Raw genomic sequence first — 17,213 nt, forward strand, 5'->3', positions numbered from 1 at the left:
AGATTCAAACTAAGTGTAAGTTTAAAGAGGTAGGAAGAAAACCAGGAGAGAGGTAGTGTCAGAAAAGCTGGAGAACAGTGTTTCATAAAGGAAGAACTGGTCAGAGTGTCAACTGAATTAAGTATTGAAAAGTTTCTACTGAATTTAGATGCAGAGGCCCTTTGGTGATCATGGCAAGGGAACTGCAGTGGAACGTTGGGTATGGAAACCAGACTGCACAGTCCACTGAAAAATCAATGAGAGATTAAATATAGGAAAACAGCTGATATGGACCAAGTTTCCAGGTCATCTGGTTGTTAAGGATATGGGGGCAAAATTAAAGAGGGGTGCGGTATATACATGGAGAGACAAAACACTTATGGACACAGGAAGTGGTTTAAGACAGAGGGGAAAGGGTCTATTGATCAAGAATGATCATTAAAGATGCAAGAGACCAGGGGGAGTTTTCTCAGAGGCCGGAAGGAAATGGGTGAAGGCTGGATGTGGAAACAGGTAGTCTGTGAGGGAGCAAGACTGAGGGAGATGCCACTGATTCTGTGAAGAAAAGATTATGGTCCTTAGCTCGAGTGAGGGAGAAAGTCATGAAGAGAAGAGAAGAGTTAGACACTGCCGGGGGGAAGGGCAAGGGAAGGTGAGCGGGATCCTGGAAAGAGATGACCTGGCTGACAGCCCACCTAGCTGACAAGTGTAGAGACCACTTTTCTGCATCTCCATCCAAATAGATGGGTAGGTTTTTTCCCTTCATAGACATGCCTGGCAGCCAGGAGATAGAAGTAGAAAATGCAGGTGGGTGGACGTACTTAGAGTAGGACCTTGGAGGGTGGGGATACCAAAAGGGAAGGAGATAAGGGAGTTTAGAGTATTGGCAAAGGAGTGGATAAATCTATGGTCCGTAGGGTGTGGGCTGGAAGGAGAAGGATTTGAAGGTAACTATTGTCTTCCTTGCAGATCTCTCCCACTAAATTTCCCATCTTGGGTCCTTGCTTTGGGATACAATGCTTGGCACCATGTGTTGCCCAGAACAGCACATGATAGTCTAAAGTATGGGTCTAGTACAAAGGGTCCACCGTCTGTTTCTGGGCCTACTTAATAGGCACACAGTAGTGTTGATGCACATGGATGGTAGAGTCGAGTGAATTACCTAAATCTTTTACACGGAGACCCTGTTAAAGCAGGTTCCTGACCATCCTATAATAAATGCAACAGTTTTTCCAGACATAAGTACAGGACCTTCACTTGAGCCCATTGGCTGACTGTTGCAAGATCTGGCCTATCCTGTAAGTCTAGATTCTCATACTAGTGTGAAATGAGGTCACTGTGCTTCCCAGATCTGGGTCATGAGCAAATGGGATAAACGTGTCATCCATATCTTTATTCAAGTTGGCGATAAAAATGTTGAACAGGAGAAGGATACATCCAATAGCAGAACTGTGTCTGACCGTGATTACTAGAACCCTCTCTCTAAACGGACACCAATCCATCAAGCCCTCTGTACAGCATTTAGCCAGTCAGCTACGAATCACCAAATGCTGCTACTGTGCAGTCCACATTTCTCCATCTTGCCCACAAAGATCTCACAGGGGATCACCCAAACACCTTGCTGAAAAGTCCAGATACACTATGTCAACAGCTTTCCCATGATGGACTGGTCTAGTAACCTTATCCTCACCGGATAAAGATACAATGTGCTTTTCTTTGCTGTGTCTTATACACCTACGACCAGATGGAAATTGGTTTATGACATTTTACAACTGTATAACATTTCCTGTCTCACCATGACATCACTCTTCCCCAAGCCTAGAGCTTCAAAAGGCCACAAAGGTGTTAAGAACTCGGTCTCCAAACCCTCCTCCTCCTCCAATATATCAGGTTACCTGATTTCCCAGGCGGTTGCAATGAAGAATGTAAGCCTAATAATGAGACTATACCAAAAAAGTAACTCCTTCAAATAAAGAGGGGGGGGGCCCTTATATGGGAGCCCCCTTTGTCCCTGTTTTGGAGCTTCCTCCCAGCTGCCCTAAAAGGCAGTTTAAATTTTATTTCCTTGAATCTCATTTTGAAAGTGAAGCCAAGTATGGTTGTATCTGAAGTTTCTTGAATACATCATTTTCAAAGAGGGTACTGAAATCTTGGAATTTTAAATCTCACAAGCTATGTATTCAGTCACTTAAAAGAAAATGATAATATGAGAAACATATAACTCGGAGATCAATAATAAATCAGAGTAAAAAATGCCACGGCGGTTTTGAAGGGTATAATCCCTAATTACACGGAGAATGACACCCCTTTCCCTACGTGACACTCCTTAGAAGTTGCCAATGCATTCAACAGAAGGAATTTCGCCAATCCATCAACATCTGTTCACTGCCCGCTGTTGGGGATGCAAAGAGGTGAAAAGTATTGGTCAGGTGCCCTCAGAGAATTTGCAGTCTAGTTTGGGACGCAGTTAAAAAAACAAACAAACAAACAAAACCCACTTTCACCCAAAAACTTACCAACCCAAAGCAGCACACGCTGGATGCCAAGTTAAGTGCCAGGGAGTAGGTGGGCCATTCTGGGAGAGGCTGCCAGCCGGCGGGGAGGGAAGCCCACTTTGTAAAGGGAAAGAGACTTCACTTGGCCCTTAAGGGATGAACAGAATTTAAGCAATGGGTAGATGGGCTTCTGGGTAGGAGGTGTGGAATAAATGTGTGCAGCTAATGTAGACGAAAGAAGTTAAGTCAGATCCAAATTCCCTCTCACTTCTCAAATATAAAGAGAAAAGTCTGATGCTCACCTGGAAATTAACAAAGAGACACTTAAGTCTGCCCTACAGGGCCTGTGCCTCCCATCAAAGCTCGGCCAAGGTCATGCAGGGATCGAAGTCCGCTACATTAACTCTAACAAGATGCTCCTATGAAAACCCCTAATAAACGATTATACACAGCACAAATTTCATTAAAATCCTCCACTGCAATTTAAGTGTTGAGACTAATGGACTTGCTAAGAATGCAGCAACATACACCACAGAGGTAAAATCCCAAGAAGGAGAAAAACAAGTAGTGGTTTGCACCATTGACTCTACATTAGAACCACCTTGCGAGGGGGGGGACGGTGGTGTTCAGAAGAGACCAATGCTTACGCTGGACCTCCTACCATTACATCACAATCTCTGGGGTATCAGCATTTAAATAAAAAATAACAGTGATTCTACTTCATTCTCTTCACATATTATGCTCTGAGTGCCTACTGTATATGCCAGCACTGCTCTAGGAGTTGAAGATATGAGAATGAACCAAACAGGACCCCCCCTTTCCAAAAAACTACCCTCATAGATCTTACGATTTGACATTATAATGAAGTCGAGCAGGCAGAAAAAGCAAATTAAATCAGTAAAATATATGACATGTTAAAAAACTGACAATGTGCTAAGGAGAAAATAAAGCTGAGAAGGGGGGTGCGACGTCTCGGGCTGGAGCAGGGTGGCACAGGAGACTTCACGGAAGGCGACATTTAAATCAAGAACGGAAGGAAGCGAGGGAACAACTCATCTACATGAGAGAGGAACACATCAGGCAGACCAGGCAGAGGACATCGCTGGTGCAATGGCCCTGAGGCAGAAGCGTGCTGGTGTGGCTGGAGCTGAGAGGGAAAGTAATAGAGATGAAGGAGTCAGAATGGGAAGGGCTTAGTAGGCTATGTAATAATGACTCTGGCTTTTACATTGAGTGAGATGGGATACTCCAGAGAACAGAGAAAGGACTCGATTTGATTTAAAGTTTTATGGTAATCATTCTGGCTGCTCTGTTGAGAAGAGACTATGGGGGGAGGGGCAAAATAGCAATTGAGCCATTCTCAAAATAGTCCAATTAAGAGATGAGGACGACTTGGATGAGGGGAGAGGCAGTATGTGAAGGTCAGATTCTGGGTCTGTTTTGGAGAACTAACCAGGGACAAAGTATCTGGAAGGGGCAGGAGTGGGAATCTGGAATTTGGTTTTAGATGTTAATTTTGAGATGAGCATGACAGTGGACGTTCAAGTCAATAATTATATATGCAAGATAAAGACACAATGGCACAAATTCTTAGCTTATGGATAGCATTTAAAGCCGTGAGAATGACTGACATCACAGATAACAATCGTAGAAAGAAAAGACAAGAAGCTAAATAATGACGCCTGGGCCCTCCCACATTAATAGGTCAGGGAGAAGACAGCAGCCAAGAAAACTGGGAAGGAATGCAGACTAGTAAACAAGGAGGAATGCCTACAGATGCTGGTATCCAGAGAGTTAAGGGAAGGAAGCATTTCAAGAAGGGATTGACTGTCTACCTCAAATATTTTGAAGGAACAAGGAAAAGACTGAGAACTGGTCCTTGGATTCAGCAATGCAGACCTCATTAGTGCCCCTGATAGCCTTGAAAGCCAGTTCCAAGTCTCCAACAGAAGTGGGGTTCATGAGGTTCACCATGGTCTTGAAGTAATGCTTTCTCCATTGTTTCTCCCTCGTCCCAAAAGACAGTTATATAGTTTGATAGGACTGATAATTCAAGGCAATCTGAATTTTATTTATTTTTATTTTTATTCCCCACATATAGAATATGAAATGTACATATCTTTTCTCTATATATGGCACATGCTAAGTAAATATTAGTTGAATGGAAAAAGAAAAAAAATCTGTAGCAGTAAGGACAAAGTACTAGCTCTAAGAGAGAACTGAGTATAACTGACAATACTACCTTCTTCAAATGTTTGCTGAGCACTCCCAGTGTTTAGTGGTTTTATGGGCAGCTACCTCCATCTGCAGCACCATTGTTAGCAAAGTTCATATACTCTGTCAAGTTGAAGATTGAGAACAGCAATTGAGAAAGTCATAACACAATAAATAAGTCTGGGGCACGTGGCTGGCTCAGTCAGAAGAACATGCAACTCTTGATCTTAGGGTTGTGAGTTTGAGTCCCACGTTGGGTGTAGGGATTACTTGAGAATAAATAAACTTTTAAAAAAATTAAATAAACAAAAAAATAAAAAAGTCCAATTACCCTAGCATGCAGGTTCCAGCATGGATTTTATCAGTGGAAATACAGAAGTGCTCCTTGATCCGGCAAATGTGAACTTTAGTGGGTGGTGAGATTCTGTATTGGAACGACACTTAGCATTCAACCTGGACTTCACTGGGACTACCCATCTGCCTGTTAGCAAGAGCGGTGAGCTGTCCCTCTTTGGCTTATGATAAAAATAAAGGAGACTGCCTATCAGTGACATTTTACATGCACAACTCTCTGGGCAATGTTCTGGTTACCACAGCAAACCCCACTCCTGACAGACAGCAGAGAAAAAGCTCATGACATATCAAATAGCCAGAGTTCTGCCTTCCTGCAGGAGAGCAGTTCTATTTGCCAGATGCACTAATCAGCCACTACAGCCCTCTCTGCAAATAAAAGCCCAACCTACATTTGTGGGTCTTGGCTATTCTTACAATTACTATTTGCCTGAAACAGTAGCTTCTGTCTGATGTTTACTTATTGGGATGCTGATGTAATTCGCAAGATGGAACTTATTTTTCAAAGGAGGTCCAACACCACGGAAGGAAACCAATAGCTGCTTTTTCATTCTCCCCACTCTGCAACATTAGCCGCAGTTCCTTGGAGTCCCACATCTGGCACAAACCTGTCCTTTGGCCTCTTCCATGACTGGCCTAGAGAAACAAACCAGTTTCTTAGCAAGACTCAATAGAGAGGGTCTTGCTATCAACCAATCTAAAAATGGAGTCCATGTTCTCACCCTAGGGTCCTATCAACTAGGAAGAGAGGCAGAGGCAGAAATACCAAACTGAGGAAAACGGTGGAGTGTAAGGAAATGTTGGTGTCCAGGAGGACGAATACTGTAGGGCTTTTAGGAATGCAAATCTCACCCTTGCATAAAGGACACATAAAGGACATGGTCATTTCTTCCCTTCCTCTCTGGGTTTAAGGAAGAGAGTTTAAACCATTAAGTCTCCAGATAGATCACAAAAAGTCATGAGCCTAAATGCCCAAATGGAGAACAAGGAAATAACATTTCAGCTTTTCAAGCTTAAATCCAGGGCCAACTTTTCAGAGAAATAGTACATTTGGAATCCGAGTAAGTATATATATTTTTTCCCTGCGTTTTACTCATCTATGTCCTGTGTTTATGAGCAGAAAAAGGAATCAGAAAACTCAGAGACCTGTGGGGACTTCAGGGATCCTGGAAGTTCCTGCTTCTCAGAGATTCTACATGGAATAAGGTTAAGAGCACAGGCTTAGAGGACAGAGAGATTTGAATCCAGATTCAAATTACTGCTCCAAGTCTTAATAGATGTGCAACCTTGGGCAAACTATTTAAACTTTTTTGAGCCTACTTTTTGGCATCTGTAAAGAAAGGATAACTGGGAACAGTGCTAAGTCTGTTCAATGGCTGTTTATTGAGTGTATACTATATACTGGGCCCTGCTGTCGGCCCTGGAGATACAGTGAACAAGACAAGGTCCCGGCTCGGATGAAGTTTGCATGCCAACAGCTGAGACAACCAATAAAAAAATAAATCAAAACTCTATTTCACACAGAATAGGAGTAACACGACAGAGTGCCTGGTGAGGGGTCATTTTTGATTATATGGTCAGGGAGAAGAGGGCCTATGCAGGTCTGGAGGCAGCTTCCAGGCAGAGGGAAGGCCCTACTCGGGGCTACAGATTGGCATGTCCCAGAACAGGAAGGATAGTAGGTCTGCACACAGAGAGTGAGGGCGATGAGTCACAGCAGAGGAGGTCATCTGAGGGGCAGGTTGGGGCAAAGGGCCTGGTTATGCTCAAATGGCAATGAGAAATCCCCAGTTGCGAACTGTTGGGTGACATGACTTGATTTGTGTCTTTATTTTTTAATTATTTATTTATTTATAAATTACTTAATAAATTTCTAAATAAATAAATAAATGGAAGCAGTCTCAGGAGGCCCAGACAGAAGACTACTGTGGCCGCAGCTCCCACCAGTCAGCTGCCGCACAGGTGGACGGAGGGCCAATAGGACTTACAGACTCAGTTGCTGTTGCGAGGAAGAAAGAATGAAGGTCTTGAGGTTTTGGGAATGAGCCTTTAGGTGGATGGTGATGCCATTTACTGAGCTGGAGAAGGAAATGACTAGCCAGAGAGAGAAATATCAAGGACCCGGTTTTGATCGAGTTAGGTCTGACATGCCTGCTGCACACAGATGTGGAAATGTCCAGCTGGCAGTGGGGTGTGTGAGTCTGGAACTCTGTGGAGAGCAAGGCTGGAGAAGTAAATTCAGGAGATAGCACATAGATGGTAGGTAAAGCCTTGAGCCAGATAAGATCTCCCTAGGAGGGAGAATAGCTAGAGAAGAAGACCCAAGGTCAAGGCCTGGGGCAACATCATAAAACACCGAATATTAGTTGTTGCTATTATTTTCAGTACACTGGGAAGGAGGATGTTGGCCAATTGTTGTTATAAGCATTGTTTTACCCATCCACCTACCCACGCATCTCACCATCCATTCATACCATAAACGCTCACTGAGCACATTAATGAGAGGCGGTAAGGAAAACAATGTAATAGACGGTCAAAACGTGAGCTCTGGAGCCAGACTGCTCTTTTTAAATCCCAGCTCCATCTGGAACCTTGGAGAATTTGATTAACCACATTGTACCATTTCTCCCTCTACAAAAGGGAATGTAGTGGGTTGAACAACCCCCAAAAGACATGTCCATGTCCTAGACCTGTGAATGTGCCCTTCTTTGGCAAAAGGGTCTTTGCAGGTGTAATTACACTGAGGCTCTCAAGAGGAGATCATCTTAGATTATCTGGGTAGCCCTAAATGACGAGCGTCCATATAAGAGACACACAAAGGAGAGACACACAGACATAAGCGAAGACACGAACACACAGAGAAGAGGATGCTGTGAAGATAGAGATACAGACTGGAGAGAAACAGCTACGAGGAATGTCAACAGCTACCAGAAGCTGGAAGAGGCAAGGAAGGATTCTCCCTAGGAGCCTCCAGAGGGAGCATGACCCTGCCAACACCTAAATGTCAGACTTCTGGCCTCCAGAACTATGAGAGAATAAATTTCTGTCATTTAGCCACCAAGTCTGTGGCAGTTTGTTATAGCAGCCCCAGGAAATGAATAGGGGAATCATAACAGTGTGTGCCTCACTGACTTGTGAGGAGAATTAAATGAGAGAACATACGTAAAGCATCTAGAACAGTGCCTGCCAAATAGGGAACATTCAAACAATTTTAAATTTTACATTTTACCCATGTACTGGACATATCCATGTACTGGGAAGGAGAATGCAGGATACTGAGGAATGGGGGAAAGGCAGAACATGTTGAGAGACTCTGAAAATAAAGATGGCACCCAGAAGCTGAGCAGGCAAGGGACCAGAAGGGGGAAGGGTCCTGAGATGCCACAAATTGCTGAGCACTGTTCCCAGCATTCCCCAATAAAGATATCAATAAGTCTTACATCTGCTCAGGTTTTTGAAGATGAGTAGTAAGTCCGGAGAAGGGTTAATGCAATTTTTTACAGTATCTTCCTCTGCCCGCACCGTCTCATTGCCTGCCCTCTCATGAGAACCCATGTTGATGAGGACGCTCTGAGCAGATTTTCTGGGGACAGCTGTCTCTTTCTCTAGCCTAATGATATGGGGAATAAGGGTGACCAGGGCGGGGTGGGGGTAGAGAGTGGGCAGTGAAAAACTGTGGAGGAAAATGATGCCAATTTCGTACACTGAGTGATTTTGTAATAATATTTGCATGGCTGCTTTAGCCTGGGAAGTTAATTTTCTTCACCAAGAGACCCATATAGCACAATCTAGTTTTACCCAAATCTCTATAAAATACACTGTGCCAAAAGGCGGGTGAGGGGGAATCCAACTGAAACACAGCTGAAATCAGACATTTTATAAGTGTCCGTTGGCCAACACACAAAAATGTGAAGAGCTTATTGCTTTATTAAACTCTGCTCCATTCTCATCTTCATAGGTAGAGAAAAAAATATTCAAATACTTGAAGAGAGTTAGTGAGCACCTGCATGCAAATATAAGGAGAGTCAGGGTATGGAACCTCACTGGGTGTGCAACTTGTAGGCACCAACCCAAGATACTGTGGCTAATCTGAAAGACATCTGCCTCTCTACTCTCTGGAAAGAGACTTGGGGAATACTGGAATTACAGTATCATCCCAGGACACGTATGTAGGACAAGCAGGTTCACATCAGACAGGCATCTGTAAAGAGCTAGACTTTGGTGAAAGGGACAAAAAAAGCCAGCATTAATTCTGCCTTATCCCTAGGTATGCCAAGATCTTGTTAGGAGCAACTGTAGCGAGACCAGGACCCAAGAGAGCAAAGCTCCCAGGCACCTGATCCCCCACCCACCTCCTTTCTCTGGATGCCCAGAGACCTCCCTATGAGGCAGCCTAGTCCCCCCACTATCTCCTGACTGCACCATGATCCAAAGATACCCCCTCTCCAACTCTCTGCCCAACACAACTTCTACTCCCTCAGCAGGCAGATTTCTGCCAGGGGGTTGACTTTGGACTTGCACAGCACTATGGAGGCCCCTGTTTAGGGTAGGGGTCCTATTCTGCATTGTATCTGTGTGCCTTTATTTTTAGCAAAGCAGATGATCACTCTTCAGAGGCCAGGACAACAGAGTGTGTATGGACAATTTGGTGGCAGGAGCAGACTTAGTCTAATGCATGCAAAGCCAAGTACTAGAACTGTCCAGATGTTGATAAAAAGGAGACCACTGGTGGCTCAGCTCAAATCCAATTCCACTCTTGCTAAAAACTTCAAAGGACACAGCCTGGGAATCATTCTGTTAAGGGCCACATATACCGTGGAACTCCCCCCCGCCCCCACCACCAGGAGGCTGTTAAAACACTGTAGATCTTACCTAAAATGAGCTAAATTTGCTTTCAACCTGGAGGCAAAGGATTGGGTAGCCGTCTTTCAAGAACTTGCAAGTCCTTAGGAGTTTGTGATTTTTTATCCTCGTGTGAACAGCTAAGCATTTCAGGCTGCTTCCCTACTCCCATGATATCATTTCACCAAGAAATGATACACTGTGACAACAGTGTGTGCCAAACTAGTCCTCTTTGCTGTAAAGTCAGTTCCCCATGCCTTGCTTCTCCAAAATCTCTTCATGTGTCCTAGAGTGCTTTACGAACCACAGAAACACTTTAAAACCTAAAAACAAATAATCCAAGAACAACTTAATCAGCCAGATGTTCAATGCTATCTGCTTTCATTGGATTGCTTCACAAGGAGAGCTAATTCTTAAGTGTCTGACTTTCTGCAAGTTAATAGCCCAGTCACTGTTTGCTCAATGTATTCACATAGGTACTGTGTGCATCCATGAGCCAGGCGCTCTGAGAAAGGGGACTGTTGGGGCACCTGGGTGGCTCAGTGGATTAAGCCGCTGCCTTCGGCTCAGGTCATGATCTCGGGGTCCTGGGATCGAGCCCCGCATCGGGCTCTCTGCTCCGCGGGGAGCCTGCTTCCTCCTCTCTCTCTGCCTGCCTCTCTGCCTACTTGTGATCTCTCTCTCTGTCAAATAAATAAATAAAATCTTTAAAAAAAAAAAAAAAAGAAAGAAAGAAAGAAAAGAAAAGAGAGGGGATTGTTTGCCGGCCCCACTGAGAATGTGGGGTGGAGAGGACTCCAATGACATCGGAGAGAGGCCATAGCTGGGGGCAGGCCTCTTCCCGGAGCTGGAGAGACTTGAAAGACAAATGTGTCTTCTCCGCACACTTAGTGCCTTAACAAGCCATCTCCAGGCTCAGCAGCCTTATCAGACCACAAAGGGCCTCTTCAAGGACTGACTTTTCAAACCGTAAATGCTCCCAGTGTTTTCTTGAACACATTTGTAAGCAGAATGCAGAGCTCTTTAGGCCACGGGCAATCCGAGTCTAAATCCAATGACCTACCTGGCTTTCAGTCCTGCCTCTGCCCAGCACTACAGAACCACAGGAAAGGAATTCTTTCCCAACTCTCTCTTTATCCCATTTCTAGTATACGGATAGTATAAGATTGGAGATTTAAAAATTTTAAACCCCATAAAAGGATCCGTCATTGTATACGCGACTTACGCTTGGGCCCAAAGAACAACACAATTGATGTAAAATCAATAAATAAATCAGGAATAATCTGAGAAAATACTTCTATACTTTGATTTCCTTAAAGGAACATTGTACACATTTCCCCCCACTATCATCTAATTTGGCACATGCCTGCTGAGTGTTTAGTAAATCAAATTAAGTGTTCCTTTTCCTCTGTTCTTTACTAATAGGGGAGAATATTTATTTAACCTTTCTAGGTAATCATGATTCATTCAAAAAGCCAAGGGGGTACACAAATCTTCAATTCCTCCTCACCTGCCTGCGTATTACATCTTTGCCACTGAAGGTAACAGTCATGCAAATCTAGCCACTGCAGATGTGATTCTATTTCCAGTTGAGCTAGAAGGAGGCAAGTTCTCCAGTTTTCTGGGCCTCAGGTTTCCCCAGTGTAGAATTAGCAAGTCTGAATGCATCACTCCTTGGAGAACACAGAGGAGGGGAGACTCTGCAGGATCTCCTTCCTTTGCGCCCTGGCAACTTGACCTTGCATGTGAACTACAGATGTATCCCCTGAAACAAGTGAACAGATGAAAAGGCAGACATCCTGAAAGATTCCTTAAAGTGGGAACAGGGAGGCGAGAGGCTGCTTCCAGCAGTCCAGAGCTTTTCATCCAAAGCTGAATGCAAGCTTCGGCGGGGTCGGCTAAAAAGTCCTGCTTTGTGCACTACTGGGCTGTCACGGAGTTTGACGAGAGGCTTATTCATTTCTCAACACACTAACGGAAAGACCCGCTACTTGGTAGCAGACATTGTCACTGAGGGGTTTGCATACATACCTCAGGATCTTTTCTCATTCCTCCTGAGAACAACCCTGGTAGGGACCTATTGTCCCAATCTTGCAGAAGAAGAAATCGAGGCTTCAATATTTCTAGTGATCTGGTCAGTGAGAAGTTTTCTGCACTGCTAGGACTCCAGCCAAAGCCTCTGACCCCAATTCCAGAAACCTTCTTTCCCCTCTTGGCTGCCTCGGCCAGCGCCAGGCACCAGGTTCACCCACCCGGCTGCCAGCAGCACTTCTGCCTGCCCCAGCCCCCCTTCGCCCCAGGCCCCAGCAGCAGGCACCTCTCCTGTGCCACCAAGATGACACTTCCCTCCACCGCATGCAGCCTCCCTCTCCAGCGCCTCTCCTAACCTCTGCTTCCCTCCTACTTTCAGGAAGGGAGGGAAGGGAGATGCCAGCTTTTTTCTTTCCCAGCACCTGTTCCTGTTTACCTCTGGTTTCTTCCCTCCCCAACACCCCTTATCTTGACTTCATTCTCTCCCACTGCTCTTTCATTTACCATACACGCCTGGGAAGGGGATTTGGGGGGACATTCCTGAATAAACCTTCCCACAACACTACCCCCTCCTCAAAATACCCACCAGATTATTTTTAACTGGTAGATTTCTGGATCCAGTGTCTAAACGCCTGACTTCACTCTCTCCATCATCCCTTGAACCTGGCTCCCATGACCATCCTTGACAGACACTGTTCTCAGTCTTTGTGAAGGCTGGCCCTTCTCAGACATTCCTGCCTCTACCTGTCTGCCTACCTCCCTCAGGGGCTTGCCTGCCTCATCCTACATGGTACTATGAAGACACTTCTGAAGGCAAAAGAAAGATTAAAAACTGTCCGGTCTCCAAGTCTGTCTTGCTAGCAATTCAGCCTCTCTTTGAGTTTGGTCCTGACCTTTTGTGGATCCATCTTCCATGGGATGCTTCCCTTTCTGACTGGTGCAATAAGAGGGCCCTGAGGCCACATTCCAACAGAGACACCTCCCCCAGCCCCAACACACTCACACCATAGTCTAAGTTACTTAGGCCCACGTGACCTAGGCCAGGGGAGTGTGTGCAGCTCTGCGTTATCTTGTCCTACCAGGTCCGGAACAACACTGAGTACAATCAGCAGGTGGTGGGGAGAAGGAGGTCCTGGAGTGTGGCCTCTGCCTTTCTCCCTGAGGAAGCTAGCAGGCGGCTAGTGGAGGTTTTATCTGGGCATGAGTAAGATATGGTCCTGAAGAAACAGGCCCAGGGCAGCATGAAGAGTGTGCCAAGAGGTTCTGTAGAGTCAAGTCCAAAGGTGGGACGGCTCAACCTGGGAGAGAAAGACAGAGAATCACAGAGGAGGAGACCCTTGAGCTGGATCTCGAAGAGTGAGAAGTGGTTCACCAGGAAGACCAGGGAAGAAAGGATCTTCCAGGACCTTCCCACTGCCATCCTCAGCAAATCAGCATTGTAGAGCGAGAGTACAACAGGTCAGGAGGTCTACAGCTCCTGTGCATATGTGGGGGGGGGGGGGGGGTTAGGGACACAGCAGGAAAAAAGTCTGAGGAGGCACATGGGATTTGGAATTTATTCTGCATCCTGGGAGCCACGGATAGATTTCACAAGGAGAGGAGACTGACAGGCTTGGGAGACTGAGGAGAAGTGGGAAAAGGGAGGAGAGGTCTGCAAGAGTTTCTCTAGGTTGTTGCAGGTTTTCAGAATGTTAAACTCCAAACTCCCTACTTCAACCACCTGTGTATCCACACGCCTCCCCGTCAGGTGATCTTTGCTTCTTCTTCACTCCAAGTCCAAGTAGTACCCTCGTTTCAGGGCCACGTCTAATGAACTCTTCTCTTCTTCCCACTGCCTGCTGCCAGATTTCTTCCCACAGACCTCCTGGGCGCACCTTATGACAATAACCTTCTTACTGGGCGACTCACCTCCCACCTCTCCCAGTCCGATTCTTGCTCCCAGAGATCAGATTCATCTCCCTAAAGCACAAAGCAACAGTCCCTAGCTCAAAAATCCCAAATATTTCCCTATCAGCTGCAGCACTAAGTTCCCCCAAGACCTCAGGCCAGCCTCTTCTTCCATCCTATCCCTGGGGCCACATCCACACTCAGGATCAACCCCTCTACCCCCCTCCACAGAGCCTTTCAGATCTCCTCAGTCAAAAGTGACTTCTTTCTCCTCTGTCCTTCTAAAGTGTTTTTATTTGGACCACTCTCCAGGGGCCTTACTTATGAAATCAGCCCTTCACCCAATAAGTACGGGGTGCCTGTGACATGCCCCAGGTGCACGGGTTCGGGTCGGAGCTGTCAGTAGACTCTTCTCACTTCTCCTGACAGACTGAAACTCTGGCAAGGAGGGAGCTTCTGCGTATCCCCAGAAGCCTCTGAGGGCCCATGCAAGGCAAACCACAGGTACTCCAAAAATAAAATGGTTGAAATGAATAGAGAAATTATCATAAGTTTCCTTAAATAGTAAACTGCCTTAAGTGCATGCAAAAATCAATTTTAATGACAAAGATTTAAAGTATAATTCAATATTTTTCCAGGAGCATATTAACTATGTCAAGGGAAGGTGCATTTATATGCTTTCCATGGTTCTGGTTCTTCCCCTCCTGGCGCATCCCCCACTCCCCCCCATCTCCCTGTCTGCCCACCCCCCATACACACTCACACCACTATGCGGTTGTTAGTGGAGCACCAGTTCTTAGCCCAGCTACTGGAAGAAGGAGTTGACGAAGCTAGAACAACCACCTACAGCCAGGGGAGTGTTCTGAGACATTCTATTCTGCCCCCACAAGCAACCCTCCCACACCACACCTGCCAACCTGGACATACTTGACCCCCACCCAGAAACCACAGACAGGGGAAAAGCTGGCCCCCTAGAAACAGCAGGCTCCTGGAGCGCAAGTCCAGGGCAGGATGTGGGAGACCCCACTGGGAAGGGCTAGCAGCCCTGAAGGTCCCGGGGAGCTCTCTCTAGAAGCAGATCCACAGTATCACTCTCTGCAGCCACACAGGGACCCCCTCCAGCTTCACCAGGCTTTGTCAGGGGAAACACATCCACCCAAAGCACCTACCTCTGTGGGAGGCAGCGGCCAAGTCAGCTGCAGGAGATGGATGCGGCTCCTTCCCCCAGCAGTCCCCCACCTCCAGTCCCCTTGCAGGGCGGCAGGGCTGCTGCTCTGGAACGCCCTCGTGCCTGCCATTCCAGTCTCGGCGACCAGCCCATGCCAGACCTGTCCTCTTTACACTCCACTGTCTCTTATCAAGGTCTCTGCATTGACCAGGCCTCTGAGGACAGTCTTCTGGCAAACTCCAGCCAGAGACCCTGGACCCTCCCCCTAGTCAATTTACCATCGCCGGAAGACAAGCAACCCAAAGACCTAAAACATCAAACCTGAGGAGGAGAGGGGTAAGGGAAGAGAAGACAGAGAGACAGAGAAAGGAGAAGGCCAGGTTTTAGGAGGAACTCGACTTCACAGGGAAACCAGGATTTCCTCGTGTACGTTTCCCCATCTCCCTGGGAGATGCCAACACTGCCCCCCAAAGATGTCCTTGCTTTTTGCGCGCCCCCTCCATTCCTTCGAGCGCGCGTCCCTTCCGCGGGCAGAGCCCGGGGCGAGAGGCGAGGAAGCGCGGGAGCCTGGACCCCAAGGCAATACCTGAGGCCGGAGCACCTGAGTACCTCCGCCCTGGGGGAGAGGACCAGGCGACGGCCGAGGTACGGGGGACCCAGGGCGCGGGCCCAGGCAGGGGCGCCTGGCCCTGTCCTGAGTGTGCCCGGCAGTGCGGCTCTGGTTATCCCGCTGTCGCTGGCCCTCTTCCCGCGGCCGCGTCCTGACCGCCCCCGGCCGGATGCGAGGGGAGTTCGAGCCGCCCAACCCGGGTTCGGCGCCCCACACACCGCCTCGCCGGGGCTGGGATTCCCGCACCGGGATTTGTCACTAAACTTTCCCGGGCCCGCTCGGTCTCGGGGGGTGCCACATCGCCCCTCCCCCGCCCATCCGAAGCCCCGCGTCCCCGCCCCTGCGGGACGGTCGCTTCACCTGTGCGCGGCTCCGCGGAGCCTCCCGCTGCCGTTCCTCGCGCGTCCGTGGACCCAGGCACCGCCCCGTGGGTCCCCGCGCTGCCGCCGCCGCCGCCGCTGCTTCCACCGCCGGTGCCGCGGGTGCCGCCGGTGCCGCCGTCGCCGCGCCTGCCCGGAGCTGCAGCGCCGCGGTTCGCCCTCCGCGGCGGGAGGCTCAATACCCGGCGCCCGCGGCTCGGCGGGTCCCCGCAGCCGCCACCCCACCGCGTCTCCCCGCCCGCGGCCGGCACGCACCGGCGCTGGGAGCCTGCTCCTCGCCCAGCTCTCCCAGCTGCGCGGCGCTGGGGATCCACGGAGCCTCCAGGATGGGCGGGGATTCCCTCCCTCTGGTAGCTTCGAGGGGCGGGAACTCCCTTCCCGGAGTGACAGGGACGGGGGGCGGGGATTCCCCTGCAGGAATGACAGGGTGGGCGGGGATTCCCCCGAGCGAGGCGCGCCGCGTGCCGCGTCCCTCCGGGCGAACCCGGAGTCCCGGTGCGCTGTCTGCAGAAACCTGGGGATCCAGGGAGATGGCAGCTCAGAATTTCCAGATGGCGGGGCCTGGGGCGCCATCTAGGTGGAAAAAGAGAGAGCTAGGGGGCTTGAAGTTGCCTTTGCCTAGCGTCCAGAAAAATGTCAGTTGCCCTACACAGGATGGAGTGGGGAGGCCAAAGGAGATGGGGGAAGGACTAACCACCCACATCAAGAAACCTTTGGCTTCTGGTTCTTCTGATATCCAAGTTAATTTAACACTAGTATGGGAATTTCGAGAAACTGGGGGGGGGGGGAACCTCTTGGCACCTCAGAGCTGCTTAATCTCCCAGTTAAGCTCCTGAGAGAAATCCTCAGAGACAAAGTCCTATGGCCTTGGAGTGGAGGTTTTGGTCCCTGGGACAACTAGCCAAGAGCCCCTGCCTGAGTGGACTGTGAGAGCTAATGCCAATCGCCCTTGGCCTTATTCCAGGTCAGTCGAGGAACAGAAGCTCAGGCTTTTTGGATCCTTCATTCCCGTGGATTTTCAGGAAGCCCTTCAAATATTTTTGGTTCTTTTTTTGTCATCCTTGTCATTCTGCCTACCACAGGGAGAGGATGATAAGAACATAATAGGGAGACTGCACAGCTCTGCAAATTAAGCTCTCTTAAGAGGAAAAAGCTGGTCTTTTTCAAGTGCTAGCAGATAAGAGTTAAAAACATATGAAAAATTACAAAACCTGGGATAATGAATAGTTGAATAACGCTTTTGACATTTTCTGCAG

General features: G+C 47.9%; 1 protein-coding gene across 1 annotated transcript in view; it reads right to left on the bottom strand.

Moving 5' to 3' along the window:
• PDZD2 (PDZ domain containing 2) overlaps window positions 1–16,050 on the bottom strand; it is a 349,024-nt gene extending 332,974 nt beyond the window's left edge. The window contains exon 1 of the mRNA XM_045999587.1: window positions 15,938–16,050. The gene's annotated coding sequence lies outside the window, so the exon portion shown is untranslated. The remainder of the gene's footprint in view (window positions 1–15,937) is intronic.
• Between the last annotated feature and the right edge of the window lie 1,163 nt (window positions 16,051–17,213).

This window comes from Meles meles, chromosome 3, assembly GCF_922984935.1.
Source record: "Meles meles chromosome 3, mMelMel3.1 paternal haplotype, whole genome shotgun sequence".
In the NCBI taxonomy this organism is placed as follows: Eukaryota; Metazoa; Chordata; class Mammalia; order Carnivora; family Mustelidae; genus Meles; species Meles meles.